This window comes from Haliotis rubra, unplaced genomic scaffold (assembly GCF_003918875.1).
Source record: "Haliotis rubra isolate DU_JTF1 unplaced genomic scaffold, ASM391887v1 Scf585, whole genome shotgun sequence".
NCBI lineage: Eukaryota > Metazoa > Mollusca > Gastropoda > Lepetellida > Haliotidae > Haliotis > Haliotis rubra.
The window spans coordinates 1-19,892 of record NW_025767285.1 but is presented as its reverse complement, the minus strand read 5'-3'; the positions used below and the strand labels follow the sequence as shown (position 1 = coordinate 19,892).

The 19,892-nt window shown below is 40.2% G+C and overlaps 18 non-coding genes across 18 annotated transcripts; 12 read left to right on the top strand and 6 right to left on the bottom strand.

Moving 5' to 3' along the window:
- Positions 1 to 5,231: 5,231 nt before the first annotated feature.
- On the bottom strand, positions 5,232 to 5,355 carry Trnal-caa. Its single transcript has 2 exons — positions 5,318 to 5,355; positions 5,232 to 5,277 (listed from the first exon to the last, which is right to left on the bottom strand). It is a non-coding gene; the product is annotated as a tRNA-Leu (tRNA).
- A 554-nt stretch (positions 5,356 to 5,909) lies between these two features.
- Trnay-gua lies at positions 5,910 to 6,002 on the top strand. Its single transcript has 2 exons — positions 5,910 to 5,946; positions 5,967 to 6,002. It is a non-coding gene; the product is annotated as a tRNA-Tyr (tRNA).
- An 863-nt stretch (positions 6,003 to 6,865) lies between these two features.
- Positions 6,866 to 6,958, top strand: Trnay-gua. Its single transcript has 2 exons — positions 6,866 to 6,902; positions 6,923 to 6,958. It is a non-coding gene; the product is annotated as a tRNA-Tyr (tRNA).
- Positions 6,959 to 7,147: 189 nt separating this feature from the next.
- On the bottom strand, positions 7,148 to 7,270 carry Trnal-cag. The gene is made up of 2 exons: positions 7,233 to 7,270; positions 7,148 to 7,193 (listed from the first exon to the last, which is right to left on the bottom strand). It is a non-coding gene; the product is annotated as a tRNA-Leu (tRNA).
- A 551-nt stretch (positions 7,271 to 7,821) lies between these two features.
- On the top strand, positions 7,822 to 7,914 carry Trnay-gua. Its single transcript has 2 exons — positions 7,822 to 7,858; positions 7,879 to 7,914. It is a non-coding gene; the product is annotated as a tRNA-Tyr (tRNA).
- Positions 7,915 to 8,102: 188 nt separating this feature from the next.
- Positions 8,103 to 8,226, bottom strand: Trnal-caa. The gene is made up of 2 exons: positions 8,189 to 8,226; positions 8,103 to 8,148 (listed from the first exon to the last, which is right to left on the bottom strand). It is a non-coding gene; the product is annotated as a tRNA-Leu (tRNA).
- A 554-nt stretch (positions 8,227 to 8,780) lies between these two features.
- Positions 8,781 to 8,873, top strand: Trnay-gua. The gene is made up of 2 exons: positions 8,781 to 8,817; positions 8,838 to 8,873. It is a non-coding gene; the product is annotated as a tRNA-Tyr (tRNA).
- A 189-nt stretch (positions 8,874 to 9,062) lies between these two features.
- Trnal-caa lies at positions 9,063 to 9,186 on the bottom strand. The gene is made up of 2 exons: positions 9,149 to 9,186; positions 9,063 to 9,108 (listed from the first exon to the last, which is right to left on the bottom strand). It is a non-coding gene; the product is annotated as a tRNA-Leu (tRNA).
- Positions 9,187 to 9,740: 554 nt separating this feature from the next.
- Trnay-gua lies at positions 9,741 to 9,834 on the top strand. The gene is made up of 2 exons: positions 9,741 to 9,777; positions 9,798 to 9,834. It is a non-coding gene; the product is annotated as a tRNA-Tyr (tRNA).
- Positions 9,835 to 11,664: 1,830 nt separating this feature from the next.
- On the top strand, positions 11,665 to 11,757 carry Trnay-gua. Its single transcript has 2 exons — positions 11,665 to 11,701; positions 11,722 to 11,757. It is a non-coding gene; the product is annotated as a tRNA-Tyr (tRNA).
- A 189-nt stretch (positions 11,758 to 11,946) lies between these two features.
- On the bottom strand, positions 11,947 to 12,070 carry Trnal-caa. Its single transcript has 2 exons — positions 12,033 to 12,070; positions 11,947 to 11,992 (listed from the first exon to the last, which is right to left on the bottom strand). It is a non-coding gene; the product is annotated as a tRNA-Leu (tRNA).
- Positions 12,071 to 12,623: 553 nt separating this feature from the next.
- On the top strand, positions 12,624 to 12,716 carry Trnay-gua. Its single transcript has 2 exons — positions 12,624 to 12,660; positions 12,681 to 12,716. It is a non-coding gene; the product is annotated as a tRNA-Tyr (tRNA).
- Positions 12,717 to 14,548: 1,832 nt separating this feature from the next.
- Positions 14,549 to 14,641, top strand: Trnay-gua. The gene is made up of 2 exons: positions 14,549 to 14,585; positions 14,606 to 14,641. It is a non-coding gene; the product is annotated as a tRNA-Tyr (tRNA).
- Positions 14,642 to 15,511: 870 nt separating this feature from the next.
- On the top strand, positions 15,512 to 15,605 carry Trnay-gua. Its single transcript has 2 exons — positions 15,512 to 15,548; positions 15,569 to 15,605. It is a non-coding gene; the product is annotated as a tRNA-Tyr (tRNA).
- An 878-nt stretch (positions 15,606 to 16,483) lies between these two features.
- On the top strand, positions 16,484 to 16,577 carry Trnay-gua. Its single transcript has 2 exons — positions 16,484 to 16,520; positions 16,542 to 16,577. It is a non-coding gene; the product is annotated as a tRNA-Tyr (tRNA).
- Positions 16,578 to 16,765: 188 nt separating this feature from the next.
- On the bottom strand, positions 16,766 to 16,889 carry Trnal-caa. Its single transcript has 2 exons — positions 16,852 to 16,889; positions 16,766 to 16,811 (listed from the first exon to the last, which is right to left on the bottom strand). It is a non-coding gene; the product is annotated as a tRNA-Leu (tRNA).
- Positions 16,890 to 18,429: 1,540 nt separating this feature from the next.
- Trnay-gua lies at positions 18,430 to 18,526 on the top strand. The gene is made up of 2 exons: positions 18,430 to 18,466; positions 18,490 to 18,526. It is a non-coding gene; the product is annotated as a tRNA-Tyr (tRNA).
- Positions 18,527 to 19,400: 874 nt separating this feature from the next.
- On the top strand, positions 19,401 to 19,497 carry Trnay-gua. The gene is made up of 2 exons: positions 19,401 to 19,437; positions 19,461 to 19,497. It is a non-coding gene; the product is annotated as a tRNA-Tyr (tRNA).
- Positions 19,498 to 19,892: the final 395 nt, after the last annotated feature.

Sequence of the window (19,892 nt, the reverse complement as noted above, 5' to 3'; positions counted from 1 at the left end):
AGATCATTCCTAGTTGTGACAAGGAGAAGGACAATGACAGCACGGACAAGAACGCTTTGTCTCAAGATAGACTTGACATAACAGAAGATGATAAAGACATTCAACAAACACTTGTGACACCTGCTAAGTGGACAATTTCTTCACGTAAACGTGCAAGAAGGCACAAACTACAGCCAAAGTTAACAGACACAGTAATACATAGCAATGACTTGAAAAATAAAGTGAGAGAAAGCAAAAAGACCAACAAAAGAAAAAAGAAAGCAGAAAAGGTCAACGACAGAAGAGAACTATCAGGTGTGTCGAAAAGTGTTATGGAAACCTCATAATGTTGTTCATTATCCATCTATTTCTCTTTATTGTAATGGTCACAATATGGTCATGGAATGTAAATGGACTCCGTGATATAGCTAAAATGCAAAATGTATTTGCACTAATTCAGAATTCGCACGTTGATATTGCATTTTGCAGGAAACCTTTTGGTCAGATGAATATATAGAAAAATATAAACATTTATGGCCAGGAACTATTTTATATTCTAATGCAGAAAATGACAGAAGAGGTGTAGCGATATTAGTCTCAACTGGTTTTGAGCAAAAAGTTACGATGCTTAAAAAAGATGAAGATGGAAGAATAATAAAGGCTTCTTTATCTATTGAAGATAGAACAGTGAGTTTATTAAATGTGTATGCCCCAAATGAGATTAAGGAGAGAATACATTTCTTCAACAATTTAAGAAAATGGATTGAAAAAGAACATTTAATTTGTGCTGGGGATTTGAATGAGATAATAAATCCTTTACTTGATAAGGGCATAAATAATACATCGTTTAACATTCAAAGTAGCAACGTTTTAAACAATTTTCTCACCAATAACAACTTTGTTGATATATGGAGGTATAAAAACTATGACAAAAGAGAGTTTACTAGAATGCAGTATGTGTTAGGAGTTCTTAAACAATCTAGAATTGATCTCATAATTGTTTCAAGAGATCTTATTACAAGCGCTATAAACAGTTACATTAGATACTCCTCTGTGAGTGATCACAGCATAGTTGCACTTAGGTTGGACTTTTCTTCAGTAGAAAGAGGTCCTGGGGTATGGATTTTTTAATAATCAGCTTCTGGAAGATTTTACATTCTACCTAAGAATTATTGCATTAATAGAGGAGGCAAAACAGTGCCCTTTACTTAAAACAGAGCCATTGATATGGTGGGATAACTTAAAATACAAGTTCAAAACATTTTCCAGATTTTATGCATCTAAAAAAGGCAACCAAGCAAAAGCTGATTATTACAAAATTCAAAATAAGCTTAGAATTGAATATCATAAAATATCCTCCATTCCTGGCTATACATCTACTGATTTACAATCATTGGAAAATGAACTTGAGATATATGAGAATAATAAATGCAAGGGTGCCATTCTCAGGTCAAAAGCACAGTGCACGCTGGATTCAGATAGAAACACCAGTTACTTTCTGAATCTTGAAAAAACTAAACAACAGGCTAATTCAATAACATCACTCTTCAAGGAAGATGGTACGATAGCCAGGAGCACAGAGGATATTTTGGATACTGCTCAGCAATTTTACTCATCCTTATTTAATGCCGAGCAATGTAATTTAGTAAAACAACAGGGCCTCATTGATAACATTGAAAAAAAACTTTCTGAGGAAGAAAAAAATTCATGTGACCTACCTATTTCTCAGAGTGAGCTTACAGTGGCACTCAAAGGAATGAAAAAGAATAAATCACCTGGCCCGGACGGGCTAACTGTTGAGTTTTATTTAAAGTTTTGGGATATTTTATGTCCCTTCTTTTTAGAAGTTGTGGATGGTATACACAAAGAACATAATCTTTCTCGTTCCATGAAAAAGAGTATTATCAGTTTGTTTTATAAAAGAAAGGAGACAAGAGAGACATTAAGTGTTACAGACCTATTTCATTGATTAATGTAGATTCTAAACTCATATCAAGAGTGTTATCGTTGAGATTGAGAAATGTCATGGCTTCAATTGTCTCCCCTGAACAATCTTGTTGTGTACCAGGAAGAGACATAGCCAACAACCTTCACTCTGTTCGAGATGTTATTGATGTTATCAATAATCGTAATGATGACTCATATCTCATAAAAATAGATCAAGAAAAAAGCTTTTGACAGGGTTTCACACCAATATTTATTTCAAATTCTTAGGAAATTTAACTTTGGAGATTTATTCATTTCATGGATTAAGATCTTATATACTGATATAAAGAGTTCTGTGAAGTGCAATGGCCATTTGACACCGTATTTCACACTAACCCGTGGAGTTCGGCAAGGGGATCCAATGAGTTCTATGCTATACGTTTTGATATCAGAGCCACTGAATTTAATCATCAGAAATAATCCTGATATTCATGGAATTAGCATCAGCAATGATATTAACTCTTTAATATACCAACATGCTGATGACACTACAATTACTGTCTCAGATGTTAACTCTGTCCTTGAAACATTTAGTACAGTTAACCTATATTGTGAGGCAACAGGTGCAAAAATCAACATTGAAAAATCTGAAATTTTGTTATTGGGTAAAAATAGGTTTAGTGATTTTTCAATCAAAATTCCGGTTAAAGTTAAGAGGGATTGTATAGAAATACTGGGCATTTATTTTGGCATGGACAAAGCAATGTGTGAAACATTAAATTGGGGAAAGAAAATAGACAAAATACAAGCACTGTTAAATTCATGGCTACGCAGACAACTTACTTTACAAGGCAGAGCCATTGTTATTAATATCTTGATGAGCTCTCGTTTGTGGTATATGTTCACTGTACTACCTGTTCCGTATTGGGTTGAGAATAAATTCACTCAATTGTTCAGGAATTTTTTGTGGCACAATAAAACTGCCAAAATAGCACACAATACATGCATTGGTGTTTGTTTAGATGGAGGTCTTAATATACCAAATTTACGTTTACGAAAATATGCATTGAGGCTGAAATTGCTGAGAGTCTTTGTCAATTGCCAGCTCAATTGTATTTGGAAACAAACCATTGTATATTTTATGTCACATCTTTTGACAATGAACTTAGGAATTTATGCATTATCTCTTGAATATGATAAAACCTATTTACAGAATATAAGCCCATTTTATGCTGAACTATTAGCTGCATGGAATGAATTGAACGAAGGAAAAAGACCATTACTTACAAATGTAGAAGACATCATGAATCAGCCACTATTTAAAAAATCCATTAATTACATTTAATGGAAAAACTCTTATGTTTCAATCGTTTATTTCAAGTGGAATTATTTGTATCAAACATATTTGTTTTGAAGTCATTCCAAAATTCATGTCTGGACACATTATTGTGAAAATAGTCCATGACACCTTACCTGAGATGGATATTAGTACTATTTTTCATACTGTTGTTTTTTGTTTTATTTCAGGCGATTTCAACAATATTTCAATGCAAAATATGATTTGAAATAATGTTATAATATAAATAAATAATTATGTGAACAACAGTATAATAAAAATCCTTTCTAAATTTCTAGTTTGTTAGAGTGTACAAAATCGTTTTTTGCGAACAGGGATCATTTTACGTTTTGTGTCCTTATTTGAATTACAAATTTTGGTATTCACCGGGAGATAAATAAAGCTCATGATGTCACTTCCGCTACCTTATATATGCAACAATGAGATGCAGACGACCTAGTTCAGATCGAGTTGGAAGGGTCATATACGACACGTAAATATTATTGCGTGTATTTGATGAATGGGATTCAGACAGATTCCATTAGATTCAAGAGTTTAATGTTAATATTTCTGCTGCATAATGCTTACGAAGATCTGATACATCCTGCTGGTTTCTAAAAGTAAACAAGCGACTGACGTCTGGCTGTCGATTTACTACCATACAACAATGTTATGGGGTTATTTTATTAGCGCTTCCATCAGAGTGGAAAAAGATAATTTTATCAGAGGTTGCCACAAAGCCCCCCTCAGGGAACATAATATGCACTGTTGATGAACAGGATCTGTCTGTTGATTTATTTACAACAAAATTTTGTTATGAAGTTCTCAGGAAAAACATTTCAAGAAACCAGTAGCTATCTCTTGGTGGAATCAAATTGCTTTAGATATCAATTGGAAAGATATTTGGCTGAATGTATGGGGAAAAGATAAATCAACAGATTCCGTACAGTTAGATTTCAAAATTGCTCATAATATTGTCTTCACATATGATAAACTCCTAAAAATTGGACTGTCAAACACTGATGTTTGTCCAGTGTGTCAAAGTGAAACAGAAGACATTTTACATCTATTCATCTTCTGCAAAGAGTTATCTTCCTTGCAAGAACTGGTGACTGAAATGTTGACAGATGTGTGCCAGGATACAGGATTTAGTTTTGGACAGTTATCCCTCTGGTTATTGTTTGGATTCTTACCAGAAAAGAAGTTGTCATGTAAATCATTCATGGACATTGTATTGTCAATTTATCGTCTTGCTGTATTTAAAAGGAGAGTTATATTGAGTCAAAACACAATCTCATTTCACATGAGGGCATTTTTCAAATCATTGATAAAACGCCATTTTAGCCTGTTGTTGTATAAATATTCGAAAACAAATCAATCACACATTTTCACTCAAAAATATGTCATGAGCAATGCATTCATATCGTTAGATGGAAATGAGATTATTCTCAATCCACCTTTAGATTAGAACAATACGTAGTTCATTACATCTGTAGAAGTGCATGTATTAGAGCTGAATGAAATACATTTCATATTTATTCATGTACACATGTGGATTGTAAATTGTAAAATACTTATGAATATGCTTTCTCTCTTTACAATTGATATGTTAACCACTACCACCCAAACTCTGTGATAAATATTTTATTTTTGAGGTGGTAGTGTGAGCACTGTCTGCGCCTGTAATTATCCAATCATGTGAATAAATATTTTAATGAAAAAAAAAAAAGAGCGGAGGACTGTAGTGGCAAAGCTGTAATTGGCAATCCTTAGGTCGCTGGTTCAAATCCGGCTCGCGGGACAACCTTTTGCTATTAATAACCAAATTTAATACCAAAATGTTCATGCCACTATTGACGCATTAAGACAGATAAGTATCTTCCAGAATGCACTCAATGAATGGATGTCTGCTATTAACCCGAAAGAACGCCAAATGCAAGTAAAATTAATAGCTTAAGAAAAGGGCTTGATTGGAGGGAGGAAAAAAGTGTGTCAGGAGTGGGATTTGAACCCACGCCCACATTCGTGGACCAGAACACCCGTATCTCCACTATGGGAGAAGGTCTGATGCAATACCTTGAGTCTGGCGCCTTAGACCGCTCGGCCATCCTGACAACGATGTTAAAAGTCATATCTTGACGCTTTTATAGTCACCCATGTATTCGTTGCCATTGATTTGATGTTGATACTCCCCACATCCCTGCATATATTGGGGATAGAGTTTGAGCTATTAATTTCATTCCATCTGCGTTCTTGCCTCCTTCAAGCTTCTTATTTTCAATGCAACTGGTGTAATGGATGTACTCTTCATGTAACTCCTCAATTGTCACGACGTTTTGACTTGCTGAGTAGTCTGCACACATTTCAGCGAATGATAATGCTGAATATTCAGGTTTTCGTCACATGCATAACTGAGGATGTTTGTGAGGATTAGGCTCTTTGCTTACAGATTCCATAATGACTTCGGTATATGTCAACTTGTCTCACTGGAGATTGGTGTGAGGGAGACATATGTGGCTCTGCGGTTGAAATGAGTCTACACTTATATTCGGCATGTTACTGGCCACGACGCACGGTCAGCAAGGAGGAAGTATTTGATCAGTCAAGCGATTAAAGTGGTATTGATTTGAAACAAATGTGTCTTTTAAAACGACGTTAAGTGTCAGGACCCGTGATAGCTCAGTTGGTAGAGCGGAGGACTGTAGTGGCAAAGCTGTAATTGGCAATCCTTAGGTCGCTGGTTCAAATCCGGCTCGCGGGACAACCTTTGCTATTAATAACCAAATTTAATACCAAAATGTTCATGCCACTATTGACGCATTAAGACAGATAAGTATCTTCCAGAATGCACTCAATGAATGGATGTCTGCTATTAACCCGAAAAGAACGCCAAATGCAAGTAAAATTAATAGCTTAAGAAAAGGGCTTGATTGGAGGGAGGAAAAAGTGTGTCAGGAGTGGATTTGAACCCACGCCCACATTCGTGGACCAGAACACCCGTATCTCCACTATGGGAGAAGGTCTGATGCAATACCTTGAGTCTGGCGCCTTAGACCGCTCGGCCATCCTGACAACGATGTTAAAAGTCATATCTTGACGCTTTTATAGTCACCCATGTATTCGTTGCCATTGATTTGATGTTGATACTCCCCACATCCCTGCATATATTGGGGATAGAGTTTGAGCTATTAATTTCATTCCATCTGCGTTCTTGCCTCCTTCAAGCTTCTTATTTTCAATGCAACTGGTGTAATGGATGTACTCTTCATGTAACTCTCAATTGTCACGACGTTTTGACTTGCTGAGTAGTCTGCACACATTTCAGCGAATAATAATGCTGAACATTCAGGTTTTCGTCACATGCATAACTGAGGATGTTTGTGAGGATTAGGCTCTTTGCTTACAGATTCCATAATGACTTCGGTATATGTCAACTTGTCTCACTGGAGATTGGTGTGAGGAGACATATGTGGCTCTGCGGTTGAAATGAGTCTACACTTATATTCGGCATGTTACTGGCCACGACGCACGGTCAGCAAGGAGGAAGTATTTGATCAGTCAAGCGATTAAAGTGGTATTGATTTGAAACAAATGTGTCTTTTAAAACGACGTTAAGTGTCAGGACCCGTGATAGCTCAGTTGGTAGAGCGGAGGACTGTAGTGGCAAAGCTGTAATTGGCAATCCTTAGGTCGCTGGTTCAAATCCGGCTCGCGGGACAACCTTTTGCTATTAATAACCAAATTTAATACCAAAATGTTCATGCCACTATTGACGCATTAAGACAGATAAGTATCTTCCAGAATGCACTCAATGAATGGATGTCTGCTATTAACCCGAAAGAACGCCAAATGCAAGTAAAATTAATAGCTTAAGAAAAGGGCTTGATTGGAGGGAGGAAAAAAGTGTGTCAGGAGTGGGATTTGAACCCACGCCCACATTCGTGGACCAGAACACCCGTATCTCCACTATGGGAGAAGGTCTGATGCAATACCTGAGTCTGGCGCCTTAGACCGCTCGGCCATCCTGACAACGATGTTAAAAGTCATATCTTGACGCTTTATAGTCACCCATGTATTCGTTGCCATTGATTTGATGTTGATACTCCCCACATCCCTGCATATATTGGGGATAGAGTTTGAGCTATTAATTTCATTCCATCTGCGTTCTTGCCTCCTTCAAGCTTCTTATTTTCAATGCAACTGGTGTAATGGATGCACTCTTCATGTAACTCTCAATTGTCACGACGTTTTGACTTGCTGAGTAGTCTGCACACATTTCAGCGAATAATAATGCTGAACATTCAGGTTTTCGTCACATGTATAACTGAGCATGTTTGTGAGGATTAGGCTCTTTGCTTACAGATTCCATAATGACTTCGGTATATGTCAACTTGTCTCACTGGAGATTGGTGTGAGGAGACATATGTGGCTCTGAGGTTGAAATGAGTCTACACTTATATTCGGCATGTTACTGGCCACGACGCACGGTCAGCAAGGAGGAAGTATTTGATCAGTCAAGCGATTAAAGTGGTATTGATTTGAAACAAATGTGTCTTTTAAAACGACGTTAAGTGTCAGGACCCGTGATAGCTCAGTTGGTAGAGCGGAGGACTGTAGTGGCAAAGCTGTAATTGGCAATCCTTAGGTCGCTGGTTCAAATCCGGCTCGCGGGACAACCTTTTGCTATTAATAACCAAATTTAATATCAAAATGTTCATGCCACTATTGACGCATTAAGACAGATAAGTATCTTCCAGAATGCACTCAATGAATGGATGTCTGCTATTAACCCGAAAGAACGCCAAATGCAAGTAAAATTAATAGCTTAAGAAAAGGGCTTGATTGGAGGGAGGAAAAAGTGTGTCAGGAGTGGGATTTGAACCCACGCCCACATTCGTGGACCAGAACACCCGTATCTCCACTATGGGAGAAGGTCTGACGCAATACCTTGAGTCTGGCGCCTTAGACCGCTCGGCCATCCTGACAACGATGTTAAAAGTCATATCTTGACGCTTTTATAGTCACCCATGTATTCGTTGCCATTGATTTGATGTTGATACTCCCCACATCCCTGCATATATTGGGGATAGAGTTTGAGCTATTAATTTCATTCCATCTGCGTTCTTGCCTCCTTCAAGCTTCTTATTTTCAATGCAACTGGTGTAATGGATGTACTCTTCATGTAACTCTCAATTGTCACGACGTTTTGACTTGCTGAGTAGTCTGCACACATTTCAGCGAATAATAATGCTGAACATTCAGGTTTTCGTCACATGTATAACTGAGGATGTTTGTGAGAGGATTAGGCTCTTTGCTTACAGATTCCATAATGACTTCGGTATATGTCAACTTGTCTCACTGGAGATTGGTGTGAGGAGACATATGTGGCTCTGCGGTTGAAATGAGTCTACACTTATATTCGGCATGTTACTGGCCATGACGCACGGTCAGCAAGGAGGAAGTATTTGATCAGTCAAGCGATTAAAGTGGTATTGATTTGAAACAAATGTGTCTTTTAAAACGACGTTAAGTGTCAGGACCCGTGATACCTCAGTTGGTAGAGCGGAGGACTGTAGTGGCAAAGCTGTAATTGGCAATCCTTAGGTCGCTGGTTCAAATCCGGCTCGCGGGACAACCTTTTGCTATTAATAACCAAATTTAATATCAAAATGTTCATGCCACTATTGACGCATTAAGACAGATAAGTATCTTCCAGAATGCACTCAATGAATGGATGTCTGCTATTAACCCGAAAGAACGCCAAATGCAAGTAAAATTAATAGCTTAAGAAAAGGGCTTGATTGGAGGGAGGAAAAAAGTGTGTCAGGAGTGGGATTTGAACCCACGCCCACATTCGTGGACCAGAACACCCGTATCTCCACTATGGGAGAAGGCCTGATGCAATACCTTGAGTCTGGCGCCTTAGACCGCTCGGCCATCCTGACAACGATGTTAAAAGTCATATCTTGACGCTTTTATAGTCACCCATGTATTCGTTGCCATTGATTTGATGTTGATACTCCCCCACATCCCTGCATATATTGGGGATAGAGTTTGAGCTATTAATTTCATTCCATCTGCGTTCTTGCCTCCTTCAAGCTTCTTATTTTCAATGCAACTGGTGTAATGGATGTACTCTTCATGTAACTCTCAATTGTCACGACGTTTTGACTTGCTGAGTAGTCTGCACACATTTCAGCGAATAATAATGCTGAACATTCAGGTTTTCGTCACATGCATAACTGAGGCATGTTTGTGAGGATTAGGCTCTTTGCTTACAGATTCCATAATGACTTCGGTATATGTCAACTTGTCTCACTGGAGATTGGTGTGAGGAGACATATGTGGCTCTGAGGTTGAAATGAGTCTACACTTATATTCGGCATGTTACTGGCCACGACGCACGGTCAGCAAGGAGGAAGTATTTGATCAGTCAAGCGATTAAAGTGGTATTGATTTGAAACAAATGTGTCTTTTAAAACGACGATAAGTGTCAGGACCCGTGATAGCTCAGTTGGTAGAGCGGAGGACTGTAGTGGCAAAGCTGTAATTGGCAATCCTTAGGTCGCTGGTTCAAATCCGGCTCGGTGGGACAACCTTTGCTATTAATAACCAAATTTAATACCAAAATGTTCATGCCACTATTGACGCATTAAGACAGATAAGTATCTTCCAGAATGCACTCAATGAATGGATGCCTGCTATTAACCCGAAAGAACGCCAAATGCAAGTAAAATTAATAGCTTAAGAAAAGGGCTTGATTGAGGGAGGAAAAAGTGTGTCAGGAGTGGATTTGAACCCACGCCCACATTCGTGGACCAGAACACCCATGTATCTCCACTATGGGGAGAAGGCCTGACGCAATACCTTGAGTCTGGCGCCTTAGACCGCTCGGCCATCCTGACAACGATGTTAAAAGTCATATCTTGACGCTTTTATAGTCACCCATGTATTCGTTGCCATTGATTTGATGTTGCTACTGCCCCACATCCCTGCATATATTGGGGATAGAGCTTTGAGCTATTAATTTCATTCCATCTGCGTTCTTGCCTCCTTCCAAGCTTCTTATTTTCAATGCAACTGGGTGTAATGGATGTACTCTTCATGTAACTCTCAATTGTCACGACGTTTTGACTTGCTGAGTAGTCTGCACACATTTCAGCGAATAATAATGCTGAACATTCAGGTTTTCGTCACATGCATAACTGAGGATGTTTGTGAGGATTAGGCTCTTTGCTTACAGATTCCATAATGACTTCGGTATATGTCAACTTGTCTCACTGGAGATTGGTGTGAGGAGACATATGTGGCTCTGAGGTTGAAATGAGTCTACACTTATATTCGGCATGTTACTGGCCACGACGCACGGTCAGCAAGGAGGAAGTATTTGATCAGTCAAGCGATTAAAGTGGTATTGATTTGAAACAAATGTGTCTTTTAAAACGACGATAAGTGTCAGGGACCCGTGATAGCAGTTGGTAGAGCGGGAGGACCAGTGGCAAAGCTGTAATTGGCAATCCTTAGGTCGCTGGTTCAAATCTGGCTCGCGGGACAACCTTTTTGCTATTAATAACCAAATTTAATACCAAAATGTTCATGCCACTATTGACGCATTAAGACAGATAAGTATCTTCCAGAATGCACTCAATGAATGGATGTCTGCTATTAACCCGAAAAGAACGCCAAATGCAAGTAAAATTAATAGCTTAAGAAAAGGGCTTGATTGGAGGGAGGAAAAAAGTGTGTCAGGAGTGGATTTGAACCCACGCCCACATTCGTGGACCAGAACACCCGTATCTCCACTATGGGAGAAGGCCTGATGCAATACCTTGAGTCTGGCGCCTTAGACCGCTCGGCCATCCTGACAACGATGTTAAAAGTCATATCTTGACGCTTTTATAGTCACCCATGTATTCGTTGCCATTGATTTGATGTTGATACTCCCCCACATCCCTGCATATATTGGGGATAGAGTTTGAGCTATTAATTTCATTCCATCTGCGTTCTTGCCTCCTTCAAGCTTCTTATTTTCAATGCAACTGGTGTAATGGATGCACTCTTCATGTAACTCTCAATTGTCACGACGTTTTGACTTGCTGAGTAGTCTCCTTGCACACATTTCAGCGAATAATAATGCTGAACATTCAGGTTTTCGTCACATGTATAACTGAGCATGTTTGTGAGGATTAGGCTCTTTGCTTACAGATTCCATAATGACTTCGGTATATGTCAACTTGTCTCACTGGAGATTGGTGTGAGGAGACATATGTGGCTCTGAGGTTGAAATGAGTCTACACTTATATTCGGCATGTTACTGGCCATGACGCACGGTCAGCAAGGAGGAAGTATTTGATCAGTCAAGCGATTAAAGTGGTATTGATTTGAAACAAATGTGTCTTTTAAAACGACGTTAAGCGTCAGGACCCGTGATAGCTCAGTTGGTAGAGCGGAGGACTGTAGTGGCAAAGCTGTAATTGGCAATCCTTAGGTCGCTGGTTCAAATCCGGCTCGCGGGACAACCTTTTGCTATTAATAACCAAATTTAATATCAAAATGTTCATGCCACTATTGACGCATTAAGACAGATAAGTATCTTCCAGAATGCACTCAATGAATGGATGTCTGCTATTAACCCGAAAGAACGCCAAATGCAAGTAAAATTAATAGCTTAAGAAAAGGGCTTGATTGGAGGGAGGAAAAAAGTGTGTCAGGAGTGGGATTTGAACCCACGCCCACATTCGTGGACCAGAACACCCGTATCTCCACTATGGGAGAAGGCCTGATGCAATACCTTGAGTCTGGCGCCTTAGACCGCTCGGCCATCCTGACAACGATGTTAAAAGTCATATCTTGACGCTTTTATAGTCACCCATGTATTCGTTGCCATTGATTTGATGTTGATACTCCCCCACATCCCTGCATATATTGGGGATAGAGTTTGAGCTATTAATTTCATTCCATATGCGTTCTTGCCTCCTTCAAGCTTCTTATTTTCAATGCAACTGGTGTAATGGATGTACTCTCCATGTAACTCTCAATTGTCACGACGTTTTGACTTGCTGAGTAGTCTGCACACATTTCAGCGAATAATAATGCTGAACATTCAGGTTTTCGTCACATGTATAACTGAGCATGTTTGTGAGGATTAGGCTCTTTGCTTACAGATTCCATAATGACTTCGGTAGATGTCAACTTGTCTCACTGGAGATTGGTGTGAGGAGACATATGTGGCTCTGAGGTTGAAATGAGTCTACACTTATATTCGGCATGTTACTGGCCATGACGCACGGTCAGCAAGGAGGAAGTATTTGATCAGTCAAGCGATTAAAGTGGTATTGATTTGAAACAAATGTGTCTTTTAAAACGACGTTAAGTGTCAGGACCCGTGATAGCTCAGTTGGTAGAGCGGAGGACTGTAGTGGCAAAGCTGTAATTGGCAATCCTTAGGTCGCTGGTTCAAATCCGGCTCGCGGGACAACCTTTTGCTATTAATAACCAAATTTAATATCAAAATGTTCATGCCACTATTGACGCATTAAGACAGATAAGTATCTTCCAGAATGCACTCAATGAATGGATGTCTGCTATTAACCCGAAAGAACGCCAAATGCAAGTAAAATTAATAGCTTAAGAAAAGGGCTTGATTGGAGGGAGGAAAAAGTGTCAGGAGGGAATTTGAACCCACGCCCACATTCGTGGACCAGAACACATCTCCACTATGGGAGAAGGTCTGACGCAATACCTTGAGTCTGGCGCCTTAGACCGCTCGGCCATCCTGACAACGATGTTAAAAGTCATATCTTGACGCTTTTATAGTCACCCATGTATTCGTTGCCATTGATTTGATGTTGATACTCCCCCACATCCCTGCATATATTGGGGATAGAGTTTGAGCTATTAATTTCATTCCATATGCGTTCTTGCCTCCTTCAAGCTTCTTATTTTCAATGCAACTGGTGTAATGGATGTACTCTCCATGTAACTCTCAATTGTCACGACGTTTTGACTTGCTGAGTAGTCTGCACACATTTCAGCGAATAATAATGCTGAACATTCAGGTTTTCGTCACACGTGTATAACTGAGCATGTTTGTGAGGATTAGGCTCTTTGCTTACAGATTCCATAATGACTTCGGTATATGTCAACTTGTCTCACTGGAGATAGGTGTGAGGAGACATATGTGGCTCTGCGGTTGAAATGAGTCTACACTTATATTCGGCGCATGTTACTGGCCACGACATACGGTCAGCAAGGAGGAAGTATTTTGATCAGTCAAGCGATTAAAGTGGGTATTGATTTGAAACAAATGTGTCTTTTTAAAACGACGTTAAGTGTCAGGACCCGTGATAGCTCAGTTGGTAGAGCGGAGACACTGTAGTGGCAAAGCTGTAATTGGCAATCCTTAGGTCGCTGGTTCAAATCCGGCTCGCCCAGGACAACCTTTTGCTATTAATATCCAAATTTAATATCAAAATGTTCATGCCACTATTGACGCATTAAGACAGATAAGTATCTTCCAGAATGCACTCTCAATGAATGGATGTCTGCTATTAACCCGAAAGAACGCCAAATGCAAGTAAAAATTAATAGCTTAAGAAAAGGGCTTGATTGGAGGGAGGAAAAGTGTGTCAGGAGTGGATTTGAACCACGCCCACATTCGTGGACCAAGAACACCCGTATCTCCACTATGGGAGAAGGTCTGACGCAATACCTTGAGTCACAGCGCCTTAGACCGCTCGGCCATCCTGACAACGATGTTAAAAAGTCATATCTTGACGACATTTATAGTCACCCATGTATTGGCTGCCATTGATTTGATGTTGATACTCCCCACATCCCTGCATATATTGGGGATAGAGTTTGAGCTATTAATTTCATTCCATATGCGTTCTTGCCTCCTTCAAGCTTCTTATTTTCAATGCAACTGGTGTAATGGATGTACTCTCCATGTAACTCTCAATTGTCACGACGTTTTGACCTGCTGAGTAGTCTGCACACATTTCAGCGAATAATAATGCTGAACATTCAGGTTTTCGTCACATGTATAACTGAGCATGTTTGTGAGGGATTAGGCTCTTTGCTTACAGATTCCATAATGACTTCGGTAGATGTCAACTTGTCTCACTGGAGATAGGTGTGAGGAGACATATGTGGCTCTTGCGGTTGAAATGAGTCTACACTTATATTCCGGCATGTTACTGGCCACGACGCACGGTCAGCAAGGAGGAAGTATTTGATCAGTCAAGCGATTAAAGTGGTATTGATTTGAAACAAATGTGTCTTTTAAAACGACGTTAAGTGTCAGGACCCGTGATAGCTCAGTTGGTAGAGCGGAGGACTGTAGTGGCAAAGCTGTAATTGGCAATCCTTAGGTCGCTGGTTCAAATCCGGCTCGCGGGACAACCTTTGCTATTAATAACCAAATTTAATATCAAAATGTTCATGCCACTATTGACGCATTAAGACAGATAAGTATCTTCCAGAATGCACTCAATGAATGGATGTCTGCTATTAACCCGAAAAGAACGCCAAATGCAAGTAAAATTAATAGCTTAAGAAAAAGGGCTTGATTGGAGGAGGAAAAAAGTGTAATGTGTCAGGAGTGGAATTTGAACCCACGCCCATATTCGTGGACCAGAACACCACTATGGGAGAAGGTCTGACGCAATACCTTGAGTCTGGCGCCTTAGACCGCTCAGCCATCCCTGACAACGATGTTAAAAAGTCATATCTTGACGCTTTTATAGTCACCCATGTATTCGTTGCCATTGATTTGATGTTGATACTCCCCCACATCCCTGCATATATTGGGGATAGAGTTTGAGCTATTAATTTCATTCCATATGCGTTCTTGCCTCCTTCAAGCTTCTTATTTTCAATGCAACTGGTGTAATGGATGTACTCTCCATGTAACTCTCAATTGTCACGACGTTTTGACTTGCTGAGTAGTCTGCACACATTTCAGCGAATAATAATGCTGAACATTCAGGTTTTCGTCACATGTATAACTAGGCATGTTTGTGAGGATTAGGCTCTTTGCTTACAGATTCCATAATGACTTCTGGTATATGTCAACTTGTCTCACTGGAGATAGGTGTGAGGGGAGACATATGTGGCTCTGCGGTTGAAATGAGTCTACACTTATATTCGGCATGTTACTGGCCACACTTGCACGGTCAGCAAGGAGGAAGTATTTGATCAGTCAAGCGATTAAAGTGGTATTGATTTGAAACAAATGTGTCTTTTTAAAAACGACGTTAAGTGTCAGGACCCGTGATAGCTCAGTTGGTAGAGCGGAGCACTGTAGTGGCAAAGCTGTAATTGGCAATCCTTAGGTCGCTGGTTCAAATCCGGCTCATTGGGACAACCTTTTTTGCTATTAATATCCAAATTTAATATCAAAATGTTCGTACCACTAATGACGCATTAAGACAGATAAGTATCTTCCCAGAATGCACTCAATGAATGGATGTCTGCTATTAACCCGAAAAAGAACGCCAAATGCAAGTAAATTATTGAATAGCTTAAGAAAAGGGCTTGATTGGAGGGAGGAAAAGTGTGTGTCAGGGTGGGATTTGAACCCACGCCCACATTCGTGGACCAAGAACACCCGTATCTCCACTATGGGAGAAGGTCTGACGCAATACCTTGAGTCTGGCGCCTTAGACCGCTCGGCCATCCTGACAACGATGTTAAAAGTCATATCTTGACCCTTTTATAGTCACCCATGTATTGGTTGCCATTGATTTGATGTTGATACTCCCCACATCCCTGCATATATTGGGGATAGAGTTTGAGCTATTAATTTCATTCCATATGCGTTCTTGCCTCCTTCAAGCTTCTTATTTTCAATGCAACTGGTGTAATGGATGTACTCTCCATAGTAACTCTCAATTGTCACGACGTTTTGACCTGCTGGTAGTCTGCACACATTTCAGCGAATAATAATGCTGAACATTCAGGTTTTCGTCCACATGTATAACTGAGCATGTTTGTGAGGATTAGGCTCTTTGCTTACAGATTCCATAATGACTTCGGTAGATGTCAACTTGTCTCACTGGAGATTGGTGTGAGGAGACATATGTGGCTCTGAGGGTTGAAATGAGTCTACACTTATATTCGGCATGTTACTGGCCACGACGCACGGTCAGCAAGGAGGAAGTATTTGATCAGTCAAGCGATTAAAAGTGGTATTGATTTGAAACAAATGTGTCTTTTAAAAAACGACGTTAAGTGTCAGGACCCGTGATAGCTCAGTTGGTAGAGCGGAGCACTGTAGTGGCAAAAGCTGTAATTGGCAATCCTTAGGTCGCTGGTTCAAATCCGGCTCATGGGACAACCTTTGCTATTAATAACCAAATTTAATATCAAAATGTTCATGCCACTATTGACGCATTAAGACAGATAAGTATCTTCAGAATGCACTCAATGAATGGATGTCTGCTATTAACCTGAAAAGAACGCCAAATGCAAAATTAAAATTAATAGCTTAAGAAAAGGGCTTGATTGGAGGAGGAAAAAGTGTGTCAGGAGTGGGATTTGAACCCACGCCCACATTCGTGGACCAGAACACCCGTATCTCCACTATGGGAGAAGGTCTGACGCAATACCTTGAGTCTGGCGCCTTAGACCGCTCGGCCATCCTGACAACGATGTTAAAAGTCATATCTTGACGCTTTTATAGTCACCCATGTATTCGTTGCCATTGATTTGATGTTGATACTCCCCCACATCCCTGCATATATTGGGGATAGAGTTTGAGCTATTAATTTCATTCCATATGCGTTCTTGCCTCCTTCAAGCTTCTTATTTTCAATGCAACTGGTGTAATGGATGTACTCTCCATGTAACTCTCCCAATTGTCGACGTTTTGACTTGCTGAGTAGTCTGCACACATTTCAGCGGAATAGTAATGCTGAACATTCAGGTTTTCGTCACGTGTATAACTGAGCATGTTTGTGAGGATTAGGCTCTTTGCTTACAGATTCCATAATGACTTCGGTATATGTCAGCTTGTCTCACTGGAGATTGGTGTGAGGAGACATATATGGCTCTGCTTGGTTGAAATGAGTCTACACTTATATTCGGCATTACGTTACTGGCCACGACGCACGGTCAGCAAGGAGGAAGTATTTGATCAGTCAAGCGATTAAAGTGGTATTGATTTGAAACAAAATGTGTCTTTTAAAACGACGTTAAGTGTAATCGGGACCCGTGATAGCTCAGTTGGTAGAGCGGAGCACTGTAGTGGCAAAGCTGTAATTGGCAATCATATGGGTCGCTGGTTCAAATCCGGCTCATGGGACAACCTTTTGCTATTAATATCCAAATTTAATATCAAAATGTTCATTGCCACTATTGACGCATTAAGACAGATAAGTATCTTCCAGAATGCACTCAATGAATGGATGTCTGCTATTAACCCGAAAGAACGCCAAATGCAAGTAAAATTAATGGCTTAAGAAAAGGGCTTGATTGGAGGGAGGAGGAAAAAGTGTGTCAGGAGGGATTTGAACCCACGCCCACATTCGTGGACCAGAGACACCCATCATCTCCACTATGGGAGAAGGTCTGACACCAGCACAACTTGAGTCTGGCGCCTTGTAGACCGCTCGGCCATCCTGACAACGATGTTAAAAGTCATATCTTACGACCCTTTTATAGTCACCCATGTATTGGTTGCCATTGATTTGATGTTGATACTCCCCACATCCCTGCATATATTGGGGATAGAGTTTGAGCTATTAATTTCATTCCATATGCGTTCTTGCCTCCTTCAAGCTTCTTATTTTCAATGCAACTGGTGTAATGGATGTACTCTCCATGTAACTCTCAATTGTCACGACGTTTTGACCTCGCTGAGTAGTCTGCACACATTTCAGCGAATAATAATGCTGAACATTCAGGTTTCGTCACATGTATAACTGAGCATGTTTGTGAGGGATTCAGGCTCTTTGCTTACACAGATTCCATAGTGACTGCGGTAGATGTCAACTTGTCTCACTGGAGATTGGTGTGAGGAGACAATATGTGGCTCCTTGAGGTTGAAATGAGCCTACACTTATATTCGGTATGTTACCTGGCCACGACGCACGGTCAGCAAGGAGGAAGTATTTGATCAGTCAAGCGATTAAAGTGGTATTGATTTGAAACAAATGTGTCTTTTAAAACGACGTTAAGTGTCAGGACCCGTGATAGCTCAGTTGGTAGAGCGGAGGACTGTAGTGTAAAAGCTGCTGTAATTGGCAATCCAGCAGGTCGCTGGTTCAAATCCGGCTCGCGGGACAACCTTTGCTATTAATAACCAAATTTAATATCAAAATGTTCATACCACTATTGACGCATTAAGACAGATAAGTATCTTCCAGAATGCACTCAATGAATGGATGTCTGCTATTAACCCGAAAGAACGCCAAAATGCAAGTAAAATTAATGGCTTAAGAAGGGGCTTGATTGGAGGGAGGAAAAAGTGTGTCAGGGAGTGGATTTGAACCCACGCCCACATTCGTGGACCAGAACACCCGTATCTCCACACTATGGGAGAAGGTCTGACGCAATACCTTGAGTCTGGCGCCCGCTAGACCGCTCGGCCATCCCTGACAACGATGTTAAAGTCATATCTTGACGCTTTTATAGTCACCCATGTATTCGTTGCCATTGATTTGATGTTGATACTCCCCACATCCCTGCATATATTGGGGATAGAGTTTGAGCTATTAATTTCATTCCATATGCGTTCTTGCCTCCTTCAAGCTTCTTATTTTTCAATGCAACTGGTGTAATGGATGTACTCTCCATGTAACTCTCAATTGTCACGACGTTTTGACTTGCTGAGAGTAGTCTGCACACATTTCAGCGAATAGTAATGCTGAACATTCAGGTTTTCGTCACGTGTATAACTGAGCATGTTTGTGAGGATTAGGCTCTTTTGCTTACAGATTCCATAATGACTTCGGTATATGTCAACTTGTCTCACTGGAGATTGGTGTGAGGAGACATATGTGGCTCTGCGGTTGAAATGAGTCTACACTTATATTCGGCATGTTACTGTAGCCCACGACGCACGGTCAGCAAGGAGGAAGTATTTGATCAGTCAAGCGATTAAAGTGGTATTGATTTGAAACAAATGTGTCTTTTAAAACGACGTTAAGTGTCAGGACCCGTGATAGCTCAGTTGGTAGAGCGGAGCACTGTAGGTAAGCAAAGCTCGTAATTGGCAATCCTTAGGTCGCTGGTTCAAAATCCGGCTCATGGGACAACCTTTGCTATTAATACCCAAATTTAATATCAAAATTTCGTATTGCCACTATTGACGCATTAAGACAGATAAATTATCTTCCAGAATGCACTCAATGAATGGATGTCTATATTAACCCGAAAGAACGCCAAATGCAAGTAAAATTAATAGCTTAAGAAAGGGGCTTGATTGGAGGGAGGAAAAAATTAATGTCAGGAGTGGGATTTGAACCCACGCCCACATTCGTGGACCAGAACACCCGTATCTCCACTATGGGAAGGCCTGATGCAATACCTTGGAGTCTGGCGCCTTAGAACCGCTCGGCCATCCCTGACAACGATGTTAAAGTCATATCTTGACGCTTTTTATAGTCACCTATGTATTCGTTGCCATTGATTTAATGTTGATACTCCC